This window comes from Elaeis guineensis, chromosome 13 (assembly GCF_000442705.2).
Source record: "Elaeis guineensis isolate ETL-2024a chromosome 13, EG11, whole genome shotgun sequence".
In the NCBI taxonomy this organism is placed as follows: Eukaryota; Viridiplantae; Streptophyta; class Magnoliopsida; order Arecales; family Arecaceae; genus Elaeis; species Elaeis guineensis.
Genome location: NC_026005.2, coordinates 35,092,240 through 35,106,785, shown reverse-complemented (window position 1 = coordinate 35,106,785; position 14,546 = coordinate 35,092,240).

Below are 14,546 nucleotides of genomic sequence, written 5' to 3'. Positions count from 1 at the left end.
CTAGAGAAATATTCAAAAAATGAAAGAGGGCGACGACAAAAGGTGGAAGTGGAAGATGAAGTCTGGTACGGAAGGCCTTCTGGTACAAACAGAAGTGGCCGGGAGGAGGGGTGCTAGCCCGATCAGTTGGCCCGAGAAGCTCCAGCTCGTACTCCGGAGGAACCCCATACTGAATCTTTATAGTGAGAGCTCATCCGGAGTCAAAGAGCTGGAGATGGTGTCCGGTGCAAAGACCAGATGAGGTTCGATCCTAACTACGGGTTCGTCTATGGTACAAAGACTCTGGAAAACTAGGGCTAACGAACTCCTAGAACCGCTAGAAGAGGAGATATCGGAAGATATTTTGGATCAAATAAAAGCCACAAAAATCTCGAAAATAAAATCGAGAAAAATAGCGAACAAGCTCTCGAGGGAGCTAAACGAATAGAATACAAAGAAGAAAGAACAGAAAAATGGCAAGAAGTTTCGAAACTAACCTAGGTTGGCCTGAGGAGTGCAGGAAGATGGCCAGGACGGGTGAAGTCGACCCGAAGGACGCCTAAGGCCGAGAAGGATGCTAAAGGAGGCTGGAGCTCTAGGAGAAGAGGAGGAACTCGAGGGACTCTCTCAGGCAAAATGAAACCCCTGAAGGAGGAGAACATGTTTAAATAGGCAACAGGGCCCGGAGCAGTTATGATCGCGGATCTCCTCTGGCCGACCTACACTTGCCGCGTGTCTCACTCACTATGACAGGCTATTGAAAATGGCTGACAGCTGATAAAATTATTATTGCATCGTACCTAGAGCCACGCCCCAGCAAAAATTCTAAAAAAATCTTTTCAGATTGCTTTGATTTGAAAAGACTTAGGGACCAGCATGCCAAACACCAAAATATCTAGCAACCACCGAGTGCGAAAATCAAGGGGGGCAACTTCGACCATGAGAATTTCTTTGTAATTCCTTCATTAGGAACCCGAACTCGAAAGTAGGGGGACTGGTGTTGGGTATAAAATACCCCCTAGTCGACGTTTGTAAAAGACAACTCTTCTAGGGCTTTTCCGGCTTCCGACCTTGTGTGGCATCCCACTGAACCCCCTCGACCGTCCGAGCTTCTGGACTTCTCTGACAATGAGCTTCTCCATCCATTTACCGGGCCGCTCCACAGGCTCTCTAGGCCTCACTATCAGTTGACCTTTTACAGTGATCAACTATTCTCTAAACTTCTTTCGGACTTCATCAATATCCGAGCTTCTTCGATAATAAGATTTCTACAGTAATCGGACTCCATCCAAGTTTCTATGACGGTCGACCACCTTCAGGATTCCAACTGAGCTCCTGCGAGAGTCGAACTCCTACTACGAGTGGTCTACTCCAAACTCCTACTACGAGCGGTCTACTCTGAACTTCTACTATGAGCGATCTACTCCGAACTCCTACAGCGGGCGGTCTATCTCGGATCTTTACTGTAAGCAAATTCCATTTGAGCCTCTACTGTAAACATATTTCTTTCGAACTTCTATTACAGGTAGACTTCAGTCGAGCTTCTTCGTAACCGGATCCCAGACGAGCTTCTACAATGGGATAGGATCCATCGGCCAGGTCGCTACTCCGAGCTCCCACGACAATCGATCTTCGATCGAGCTTCTACAATAAGCGGTCTCCTTTCAGCCTTCCACAAGAATCAGACTTCGTCCGAACTTCCATAGCGGATGGATATCGGACGAGCTTCTATGATGGATGGACTCCGACAGTTGGATTTCTACAACGACCGATCGCCTCTGGTGTCTGCCGAACCTCCCCAACGCCACCCGAAGTCCACCACCGGTCGACCCTCTGCCAGATTCTTCATGAAACTGGACTTCTCCGACGGATAATCTTCCGACGAGCTTCCACATCAGGTGAATCTCAGACGGACTTCTCTAGCAATCGGACTCCTATCGGACTTCACCGATGAAAAATCTCCATCCGAGCTTCTACGACAGATGACTCCCACCTGTAGTATCAGCACCTAAGGTATCCGACAACAGTAGACTCGTCAGCAGCTTCGAAAACATCCGAGCTTCTCCTAGATCAATGGGATAGAGAGCCCTTCCGCTCCATCAGATGTCCCAATCGAGCTCCAGCCGACAGATTCAAACTCTCTGGCAAATCAAGACAATGGCCACTACCCTGCTCCACTCTCTGCAACAGATTTCACGTGGCTCCACTACTTACTGGCAAGTCACGATAATGGACACCACTCCACTCTCCGGGCTCTACCACTCTCTGGCAAGTTGCTATAATGGACACCACTCCACTCTCCGTAACAAACTCCACGTGGCCCTGAACGACCCCTGACGCCACTACTCTCCGTAACAAACCCCACATGACTCTGAACGACCCACTACCAGGCGGTTATAGACGTCGCTGTCAATCAATTGTGCTCTCCATCTATAAAAAGGGACCCCCAGATACGTTCTTCTCTAAGCTCTAAACTCTATCCCAAAACTTTGCTAAAATTTTCACTCAAGCACTCCATTTCTGTTGAGACAGAGTACTGACTTGAGCATCGGAGGATCTTGCCGGAGCACCCCCAACTTCGATTTAGACTTCCCTTGCAGGTTCCGACGGCGACCACGGTCATCTCAACTCCAGCAACTCCGGCTTCGATGGAATTCTGCACCAACAACGATCATAGACTAACTACCCATTATGCATCAAATGCGCTGTGCGACTCTGATCACCTCACAATACTTGTAAATGAATCAATATATCACTGGCAGTGAACATGTGCTCATGCATGCATTGGAGTTCATCTAACATGGACTTCAAGATATAGCACCTATCTTTATTGACATTATCCATCTACTCATCAAGTATAGCTCATTGACTATGGGTTGGATGAGTTGTTAATATCAAAATAATCTAGTAAAGAATATTACTTAATTTTTTAAAATTAAAAATAATTCTTAAATTTATGAGCTAGTCTATGTACTCAATTTTGGTTAATCGATTGATATCTAGGATTTGAGCTAGAGGGTTGGAAGCTGACACAATGAACAGCAGAGAATAAAGATTCTAATTGAATATTTATACTTATTTTATAATTTACTCTAAAAATTTTTAAATGCAAAAAGAGACTCCCACTATTTTATTGGATCTCCCAAACTCTCCGAGTGGAGAAACAAAAATTCTGACGTGATAATTGAGTTTCTAGTAGGTACTACGGTCCCATCGATATCGTGCACCTCACCTAACATTTATTGGTAATATAAATAAACATCGATACATAGATAACTCTTTGCCCAGATGCTTCTCTAAGTATGTTGCAGCCACTTGATCTGATCTTTAAGTCATGTGGGCTCACCTAACAGTTATTGTCCGCACTTCTTAGTTAAGCCAGATCCACCATTCACAAGTAGGTGTAAAGCCATCATTGGATCCCTCACCTAACAGTTATTGAGTCCAATCTCATCTTTACCCCACAGCAACTCTTTGCAAATAGAGTAATTGCATGTTCTCGATGCAACAGAACCACTGTAACCAGTTGAGAATAATCAATACCGGTAGCATGCCCGCACATCTACAACAGTGAAAGATCTTGGACTTAATATTTGTAGAGATATTTGGGTTTAAGTCTCATCTAATCAGTCATCACATGATTGATGTAATTGGTATGGGCTAAGTCAAACCACCTGCAACTATATTTGAGACTCAATCTTCCAAATTAGTCAGATAAGTGAAGATTGGTGGGGGTCCCCCCATTGCTTTCCTTAGACACCAATAAATTGATCAGATAAGCAAACAGAATTAATTAAATAATCACTTTTCAATTACTTACCTTAAATACCAATTGGATAATTGATCCAAATAGATTAGCTTAGGTGAATCAGACTCGAGCCACAGAGCCGAATTAGGTCCTTAGGTTCATCGATTCTATATATGGGTGTCAATCGATTTGATCAATAATAATTGTATGATCTAAGGCTCTATTGACCTCATCCTAATCAACACTTAACTTGGTTCGATCAACTGCTAAATCGTTTTAGACCCAATATGATCAAATCAAAAATCTTTTGATGTAATCCAATTACATGACCTAATTTGATCTATCCATGACCAATCCTTTATGCACAAACATTAATTTCATATCTTAAATCAAAATTTTTAGATCTAAATTCTTTGCATGAAGAGTAAATTTTGATCTTGAAATAATTTCAGATCATACATACAAATATATATCAAATACATAAACAAGTTCAGATCGTAGAAATAAATTTCAGTCCTAAACATACTTTCATATTGAAAGAAGAGTGCCCCATAAGTCAATTGCAAGTGTGTTACGATAGAACTTTTCTTTATAATTTTTCAACTCATGAAATGATATTTATTATTTGAGATATTGATTCATCATATTAGTTGCATCTTATTATGTCGAAGATTATGATGAACCCCAAAGATTAGGATAATAATTTTAGGAGACATGAATGGGTCATACTAGTGAGATCTAAAATCTTAAAACTCTAATCTTAAACATTCTTGATCGTAGGAGCATTGAGTCGGAGATCAATGTTTTGGATAGACTGGCACATCCTATGTATGCTTGATGGAGAGGGTGGCAGATCTCACTAGGCACTTATGTGGGACACTTATACAAGGATGTAGGTGCTCATTTAAAAAATGAGTCCACTAAATTGACTCGATAAAAGAGAACATCTTATGGAAGCCTTACTTGCATGTCAAAGATGGTTTTCTAAGTGGGAGTTATGCAAGTGATCCTTAGACCTGCGACCACCATAGAATCTTGTGCACATGAACCCATATTTTGGTTCATATCTAGGTATGGCATTAAGACATATATCGGGTGTTCTGGATATGGTGGAGTATATATAGAGGTTGTGAGTAGGTCAACATGGAATCGATCAGTCCTAGTAAGAGGAGATGGCATCCTATGTATTCTCAATCCTAGATGACTTGAAAAAAATCTTTTGGCCAAAAGCAGAAAGGAGATTAGAAAGAGTTTCTAATACTTTTTCATTAGAGTCATCATTGGTTAATTAAGAATTGATATGAATATGTATTTGAATTTCATGATTTCATACTCATGAACATATTTAGGATACAGGAATGATCGAAGGATTGAATTATATGGTAACTTACCACTGAAGGATATATTTGATATTTTTATTAAAATTTTATATCTTCTGGATAGTCATAATACGTTGCTAGATTTTAATCTTGACTTATAGATTTTTTATCGAATTAAAGAGTTTAATTCGATCGTCAATTAGAAAGGATTATAATTGTTGAACTCAGGTTAGCTCGATTGGACCTAAATCGATTAGATTGAAATCTAATCAAATTTGGTCAACTTGCACCTGGACCTACTGCTAGCTAGATATAAAATCCAATGGGTCACACACATTTAAAAATTGGCCAAGGACCCTTTTAAAAAAGGTTGATTGAAATTTTAGATTTAATCAGGGCTCCGGTAAGCATGCTAGCACGTGTGGAACCCTTGCTCCTTTGAAAGTTAATTTGGTCTCATCCCTTGCTAATTAGCTAGCTCAATTTAGTGGGTATTTGGGTTAGGTCATTCCACCTAGAAGCAATCCAAATTAGGGCACCACATCTCATTTTAACACACATCCCATTTTAACACCAATTATGAAGAGTCCAAGTTGTGGCGCAAAACAGGTTCTACGTACATGTGTTGGCGTGGGCAGAAGAAAAGAGTCTTTCTGGCATGGGATTAAGATACATGTGATAGCCCATATCAATCTCCATCCTCTAGTGCACATCTCAAAGCATGAGATGAATTTTTTTTGGAATTTTTGAGGTGGAGAAAAATTAGAAAAATGAAGGAAGTCTCGCACACGTGCGCAAAAGTGTTGCATCTCTTTGAGATTTGGAGAGTCCTTCTCCTCATCAAATGCTTTAAAAATGAAACAATTTTTAGTGATAATGTTTCAAATTTGATAAGATATTTTTGATAATTTTTTTGGAATTTGTTCATACTTATCTGGATGCTAAACTGACACCATAAGTTTCTCCTCATGCCTGCACGTGCGGTGATCAGATTTCGCATGAAAGGATGTGAGAACATATCTATTTGTGAGAATTTTTATCTACTCATTATATTTTTTGGAATTAATATTGAATTCTCTATCCATATAGATTTTTAAGAATTTTTTTTGATTTGAGAAGGGATGCAAAAATATCCCTTCTCTGGTCATGCATGCAGAGCAGGGTGCTGATCGACGTATCATTGATAAGAGTCCTTCTATTTGAAGGAACTCTTATCTCTGATAATCAGATCAGATAGGCCTCTTGGATGAGGCACATCCCTATCTTTTGGTATCCCTCTAGTGGCTATAAATTGGCTAGGGCACTGGGTGTCCGATGCATTCAGAAAGAGTTTCCAATTTTGTCTCTGTTGCTCTCTTTTCTTTCTTACAACCTATCTTAGTTTTAGGACAAGACTTTGAGATTTAAGATAAAATCTTATCTGGTCCTAAGAAGGGTTGTGAGGGTCTTAAAGAAGGAGGATTAGAAGTTCAGAGGAGGTTTTGAGAGGGTGGAGTCAGTTTCTTGAAGAAACCTGATCGATATGAGGCTAGTCGAGTTCTAGTGGCTAGAACTCTTGAAGCAAGGTGAAGAAGGAGCGCTGTCCTTGGTTCAGTTTCTATGTGGATCACCATTGAAGGGTGAACACTTGGATGTCTTATAGAAATTGAGATTAGTGCTATAGATATTCTTCTTATCTTAATTTATATTTATTATACTTTGATTGTTATAGTCAAGGGTTTCTGGGCATTGGGGTTTCCGATGCATCGGATATTTTGAATGAAAATTTTAATACCTAACCCTTCCACTGCACCACCGAAACCCAACAGTGGTATCAAAGCCTACCTTGATCTATATAATCAAAGGTTAGAATGTTGTCTTGATTGTGGTCAAACATAGGTTTTTGGTTTGGTTCAAGTCGGGTTAAGGGTTGAACCCGGTTGAACATCCAAACCCTCGCATGTCTTAGAGATATATTTTTAAATATAAAATATATGTTGTATGTATAAAATCTTTTTTAGTAGCTTAGTACTCTAATTGGGTTCATCACCAGGCGTCTGATCATAGGAGCAAGTAGGGTTCAGAGACCCTCTCTTCCTATTCAATAGGGTACTCTTATGGCGCGTAGTGGTGTCACTGTGATGTCCTAAGAAGAAGAACTACAAAAAGAATATTTTGTATTGATGCATGTTATTAGAACTTCATGCATATGTGATATGCTTGAGATGCTTATTTATAATCATATTAAATGATTATGATTTCATATCTTAGAGATATGAATAGATGCCATGATTAGTTGTTATGATTATTAAGATATAACTATAATAGTGCATCATCGTGATTGAATTAGAATGTGCTTGAGACTATTAAAGTCCTCGTAAAAATTATATTAAGTCATAGTGTTATGAATCAATAGCAAATCTATTTTTTAAATCGATTAATCAATTGGTATCTAAGGAGTGTTTCAAGTATGGTGGTTATTTAATTGATTCCGTTGCTGGTCTGATCAATTTTATTGGTGTCTAAGAAAAGCAATGGGGGGACCCCCACCAATCTTTATACTTTTCTGATCAATTGGATTAGTTCGAATCTTGAATGAAGGTAGCTCAGTATTTTGAACACTACATATGCCTTTCTTCATGCCTAGTCAATTTCATATCAAAAACTAATCACTGTCGTAGGTGGTCAAACATAAAAACTAACTCAAACTATATAGATAGGATGAGTAAGGATCGTTCCCATAGGGATCTAGGGTGATTATCTCTTTTTTTTAAGAAAAAATAAAAAATAATTGATTGTAGAAGGATTAAAAGAAATAAAATAGTAAAAATTAAATTAAAAATATAAATTATTTATGAAAGAAAATAATTTAGAGAAATAAACAAAAAATTTTGAATTCACCATGTAAATTAGATTTATTTTTTTTTATGTTGCAATATTAATTCTTGTGATTAAGATATTAGTATAGCTTATCTCTAAGGGGTATGGACTGTATCAGTAGATTACAGCTCATTCTGTTGGAGTATAAACTATCTAAATTCAATTACAAGATCTAAGATTTAATTTAACATACCACGATCAATCTCTCTAAAGTACATACCATATCCAGGGATCACGGTACGTCAATGAGGGTATAGATCATGTGGACTGGATCAATACCTCAAAAGAAAATAAAAGATATGAAATAAAAGTATAATTTTATTGCATAAAAATTAAATACAAGAAAAAAAAATAAAAATTCATTTACAGGCTTTATCGTATTCCTGGATTGAAGGGATTTAGCCACGCATCAAGATCTCTAGCTCCATAATCTCTCAATATTTCATTCCTAAAGCTTCTTGATTTTTTTTTCTATTTTTTTCTTACTTTTACTCTAATTTTTTCTCCTCTCTACACTTATTCTTGGGTTTTCTATTTATAGGTGAATTTTTTATATTTTTTTTGTATGAAAAAGAGTCCTAAAACCCTTAAAAATCGTATAAAATCTTTTACAATTATTTTTAACCGTCGGATCAGCTTTGGACCGCTCAGATCTGATCAAAAATCATTATTTTAATTCTTATCAAAGTTTAATTCAACCACAGTTATCTGATCATCCCTCTGATTGGTTTCTGGCCTTGGATCATGCAATTTCTCTCCTAAACAAAGTCGGGAACCACCATAGCCATTGGATCGAGCTTCAGATTTGATCTGGACTGTCGATCAGTGAAGAAAAAACCTTCCTTCTACTATGGACCATGCCTATGGATCATGAACTATTTCTGTGGACCATGCCCTTGATTTTGTGGATCGAGTGGTCGGTCCATCGTGCACCGAAGGTAATTTTTAATATTTTTTAAGATATTTTGGTTTGATTTTTGCTCTAATTTTTGCTTGAAAATTAAAAAAAATATGTATTAAATTCTTTTAATTTTTTTATTATTTTGATGCTTAAATTGCTTAATTAAATCAGCATCTATTTTTCATAAATATGCTCTAATTTTATATTTTTTTTAAAATTATTTATTTTTATAAAAAAATCTAATTTATTTATGAAATTAGATTTTTAAGAATATGTTAGCACCATAAATTATCAAAAATATCTTTAATAAATATAAAAATATACTACTTATGACATCTCCCAACTTAAAGTTTGCTCATCCTCGAGTAAAGAAAGAATTTAGAATTAAGTACCATTTAACTTAAAGTTTCAAGTTTCACCAAATATATTTCAAAAAGAATCACTGATGTTCAGTAGAGCGTGAATGATGTATGTCATTAGAATATTAATACTAATCAATGTAGGAGTTAAGCTAAAAATACTAAATATTTTTTGAATTTTTTTTAAATTATTCCTACCTTTATCTCCAAATCATTAACCTCATATAGACAAGTATATTGTTACTTCCATCATTTATTAATTTTTTTTTAATGTTGTACTGTTATTGAGTGTCTTAACCCCTTAAGCTTTCTATTTGACTCATGTAGTGAATTTTCAGCCAATGACTTTCAAACCAGATGGCTTTAGAGCACTAGGTATAGAATACCCCTTGGACCTACTTGCTCGAATCAAATAGACTATGAGTTAAAACTAACTTTACAACAAAGCTTCTTTGCCCTTCATACCTTTTGATATAAAACTCAATGCTTGCTTAGGTAAAGAGACCCGGTTAATCAGCATGAAGTACTTAAAAACTCTTTTTTTTTAAATATAAAAAAATATATAGTTACCCTACACAAATCTATAAGAAGTAAACTCTTCTTTGATGCTGGTAGAAAAATTTAGAAATACTCTAAGAAAACTATTTAAGTTCTAAACTTAACTCCTTATTGAGTTTTCTTAATACTTGATCCCTCAATATCTCACAAACTCTCTAATCTATACATCAATTTTCTTTTAAAAATACTTGATTTAACTCGATTCTTAAGTATAATCAAGTGCTTAAATGCTAAATACTAACTTACTTGAGGACTTAAAAAAAATTAAAATTTTTTCTTATTCTCTCCCCCAACTTAATCGACATTGTCCTCAATAGAGTAGAAAAAATGAAGGGTGCATGCAAAGAGAAAGAAAAGGAGAGATGTCACCTATTCCAGAAGTCTTTTCAAAATTAGTTCTCCCCCCAACTTAGCCAATATTATCTTCAAATCTCCATAAAACAAGAATCGATTAACCTAAACAAAATACAAAAGAAAGCAAAAGTAAAAGCTAAAATTAGGTTGCCTCCTAAAAAGTGCTAAGTTTTAAGTCTTCAGTCGGACTGAACCTGAGATACAAAATCAATTAGAATAAATTGGCTCATGAAGAACCATGGCCTCCTCAATTTCAGTAGGCAATTTCAAGAATGGTTTCAATCGTTGTCCATTTACTTTAAAAATAGTACCATTGCTTAGATTTTTGATCTTTATAGTCCCATGAGAGAAAACTTCTTTTACTATAGAGGGCCCTATCCATCTAGATCTAAATTTTTCAAGAAATAAATATAGTCTAGAGTTATACAAAAGAATTTTTTGACTAGGTGTAAAAGTTTTTCTTAGAATTGCTTTATCATGAAATATTTTAGTTCGTTCTTTGTATATTTTAGCATTTTCATATGCCTCATTCTTGATTTCTTCTAGTTCATTTATTTGTAGCTTCCTTTGATGTCCAGCCTCGTCTAGGTCCATGTTCAATTGTTTTATAGCCCATATAGCCTTATGTTCTAGTTCAACTGACAAGTGACATACTTTACCAAATACAATTCTGTAAGGTGGCATTCCTAGAATGGTCTTGAAAGCTGTGTGATAAGCCCAAAGTACATCGATTAGCTTCAACGACCAATCTTTTCTATTGGTATTAATGATCTTTTCCAAGATTTATTTGATTTGATGATTTGAAACTTCTACTTACCCACTGGTTTGCGGATGATAGGGTGTGGCCAATTTATGATTGATGTTATATTTTTTCATCAAGGACTCAAAGGATCGATTGCAAAAATGTATTCCCTGATCACTTATAATGGCTCTAGGAATACCAAAATGAGAGAAGATATTTTTCTTAAGAAATTTGATAACAATTTTGCTATTATTTGATCGACATGGTATAGCTTCTACCCATTTGGACACATAGTCAACCTCCACTAGAATGTACTCATTTCCAAAGGAGTTTGAAAATGGTTCCATAAAATCAATTCCCCACACATCAAAAGTCTCAACAACTAGGATCAGATTTAATGGCATCACGTCTTCTTTTGTGATTCATCCTACTTGTTGACATCTAGGATAGCTTTTACAATACTCATATGCATCCTTGAAAAGGATGGGCCAATAGAATCCACATTGAAGAACCTTTGCAGCAGTCTTCTTGGATCCAAAGTGGCCACCACAGGCTTGGTCATGACAAAAGGATAAGATGCTTTTAACCTCATGGTCTGGTACACACCTTCTAATGATTTGGTCAGAACATTGCTTAAATAGATATGGATCATCCCAAATAAAATACTTAGATAAAGAATTTATGTTTGTCTTGAGTAGTCCAGTGAGAAGGAATCCTATCTGTGGCTAAGTAATTGACAATATCAGCATACCACAGTTCTATAGTCACAGCCATGAGTTGTTCATCAGAAAAAAACTTTTCTATTGCTAATTCATTAGAGGTGCATCTATCAATCGAGACAGATGATCAGCTGCTATATTTTTAGTTCCTTTTTTATTCCTGATTTTTAAGTCAAATTCTTGAAGAAGTAAAATTCATCGGATTAGGTGTGCCTTGGCTTCTTTCTTTGTTAAGAGATATCTAATGGCTGAGTGATCAGTGTATATAATGACATATGAACTAACCAAATAGGATCTAAACTTTTCTAATGCAAAGACAATAACCAAGAACACTTTTTCTATTGTGGAATAATTAAGCTGCACATTATTAAGGATTCTACTGGCATAGTAAATAACTCGTAGCAGCTTATTGATTCTCTATCCTAAAATAGCTCCGATGGCTTGATCTGATGCATCACATATAAGTTCAAAGGATTGAGTCCAGTCAGGTGGGTGAATGATGGGTGCAGATGTCAGTGCCTTTTTAAGACATTCAAATGATTCATGGCACTTAGGAGTGAAATTAAATTTGACATCTTTAGCTAAAAGATTAGTCAGTGGCTAGGTTATCTTACTAAAATTTTTGATAAACCTCCTATAGAAACCAGCATGTCCTAAAAATGAGCAAATTTTCTTGATTGATTTAGGTGGTGAAAGATTTGCAATCAAATCTACTTTGGCTTTGTCTACTTCAATACCTTTCTTTGAGATAACATGGCTAAGCACTATGCCTTCTTTGATCATGAATTGATATTTTTCTCAATTAAGCACTAAGTATTTCTCCTTACACCTTTCTAAGACTAGCCTTAAGTGATGTAGGCACTCGGAGAAGGTGGAGCCAAAGATAGAAAAGTCATCCATAAAGATTTCTAGAAATCTATCGATCATGTCAGAAAAGATACTGACCATACACCTTTGAAAAGTAGATGGGGCATTACATAAGCCAAAGAACATCCTTTTATAGGCAAAGGTTTCAAATAGACAGATAAACATGGTCTTCTCTTGGTCCTCTGGTGCTATAGAAATTTCATTGTAGCTAGAGTATCCGTCTAGGAAACAATAGAACTCATGTCAGGCTAACCTCTCCAACATCTGGTCAATAAAAGATAATGGGAAGTAGTTTTTTCTTGTGGCCACATTCAGTTTTCTATAATCAATACAGACTCTCCATCTAGTTTGAACTCTAGTCGGCACAAGTTCATTGGTTTCATTTTGGATCACTATAATCCCAAACTTTTTAGGAACCACTTGGATTAGACTAACCCATGAACTATCTGAAATAGGATAGATAATTCATTGTCTAATAACTTGAGAATCTCTTTTTTCACTACCTCTTTCATAATTGGATTAAGTCTCCTTTGGGGGTCTCTAATTGGCTTGGCTTCCTCCCCTAAGTGAATTCGATGTTGGACAATTGAAGGGCTAATACTCTTAATATCAGCCATGGACCTTGCAATAGCTTCTTTATTCTCTCTGAAGACAGCTAAAAGTTCCTCCTCCTGAGTTGGATCTAGGTCTGATGCTATGATTACAGGTAGAGTTTCGGATGGACCTAGATACGCATATTTGAGGTGCTTAGGAGGTGTTTTGAGTTCTAGTTTCAGTGCTTTCTCAATCTATGGTTTGGGTTTTGGTTCAGTCAGTCTAACAAGTGGTTCGATAGGTGCTAGCCATTGTGGATGAATCCTCTGGTCATAGGATGTGGATAGTTCATAAGCAATTTCAGATTCTAAGTCTGACCAGAGATTACAGTCAAAATCTTCTTTTCCTAGATCAATGGGCTCATAAATCTCATCTTGGATCAAGTTTACATTGACTAATTGGTCCATTTTATTTTTAAGATTAAAAATATTAAGATCAATGGACATGTTTCCAAATGAGAGTTTCATGAGTCCATTACGACAGTTAATCAGGGTGTTGGTGGTTGCTAAAAATAGTCTACCTAAGATGACTGGGATGTGACCTTTTGGGTTTGACACTGGTTCAGTTTCTACGATCACAAAAATCACAGGGTAAATGAAATCACTGATCTTGATTAGCACATCCTCCACAACTCCCTTGGAGATTCTCACTGATCGGTCTGCCAATTGCAATGTAATTTCTATAGGCTTTAATTCTTCTATCCCCAATTTTTCATAGACCGAATAAAGTAAGATATTCACACTAGCCCCTAGATCTAACAAGGCTCTATCAATGATGGTTTTCCTAATAAAACATGAGATTGTAGGAGACTCTAGATCTTTGTACTTGACTGGCATGTGCCTTGAAAGATATAAGCTCACACTAGCTGCCAAGAAGGCTTTCTTAGGAACATTAGTGATCTTCTTCTTTGTGCATAGGTTTTTGAGAAACTTAGCGTAAGTGGGAACTTGTTGGATCATATCTAGCAGAGGAATATTTACTTTCACTTATTTGAATATCTCTAAGATTTGATCCATGTAGGCTGAGTGTCTGTTGGACCTAAGTCTATTTAGAAAAGGAGCTATAGAATTGGTGGTTGATGTCTCAACTTGCTTGAACCTAGTGATGGGTTCTGTAATTGGCTTGGATGGCTCATCAACCTCTGTTGATTCAGGCTCATCAGACTTGATCTGATTAGTCTGTGGTTCAGTCAGTTGGTCTTCTTGGTTCTCAGTTATACCACTTGATTGTCTACTTGTCTCTCAGACCTTAAGGTGTGAATTGCCTTTACATGGTTGAATCGATCTTGAGGTTGAGATTGTTGACCAATTTGGACTCTTGGGTTAGTGTTGCTCCTAGATTGATTTTGATGATTACAAAGCAGATTGAAGGGATACAAATTTTTTTAAAGTCTTTATGCTCTACAGGGGCAAAATCGTAATTTTACTAAAATCCTGATTTGATAGCATCATTTGGTAGAACAAATGATTTGTAATCTATTGGTAAAAATTTCATTATTTTTGGACTTATATTTTTGAAGTTATGAAGGTTTGAAGTGCATGAGTCGA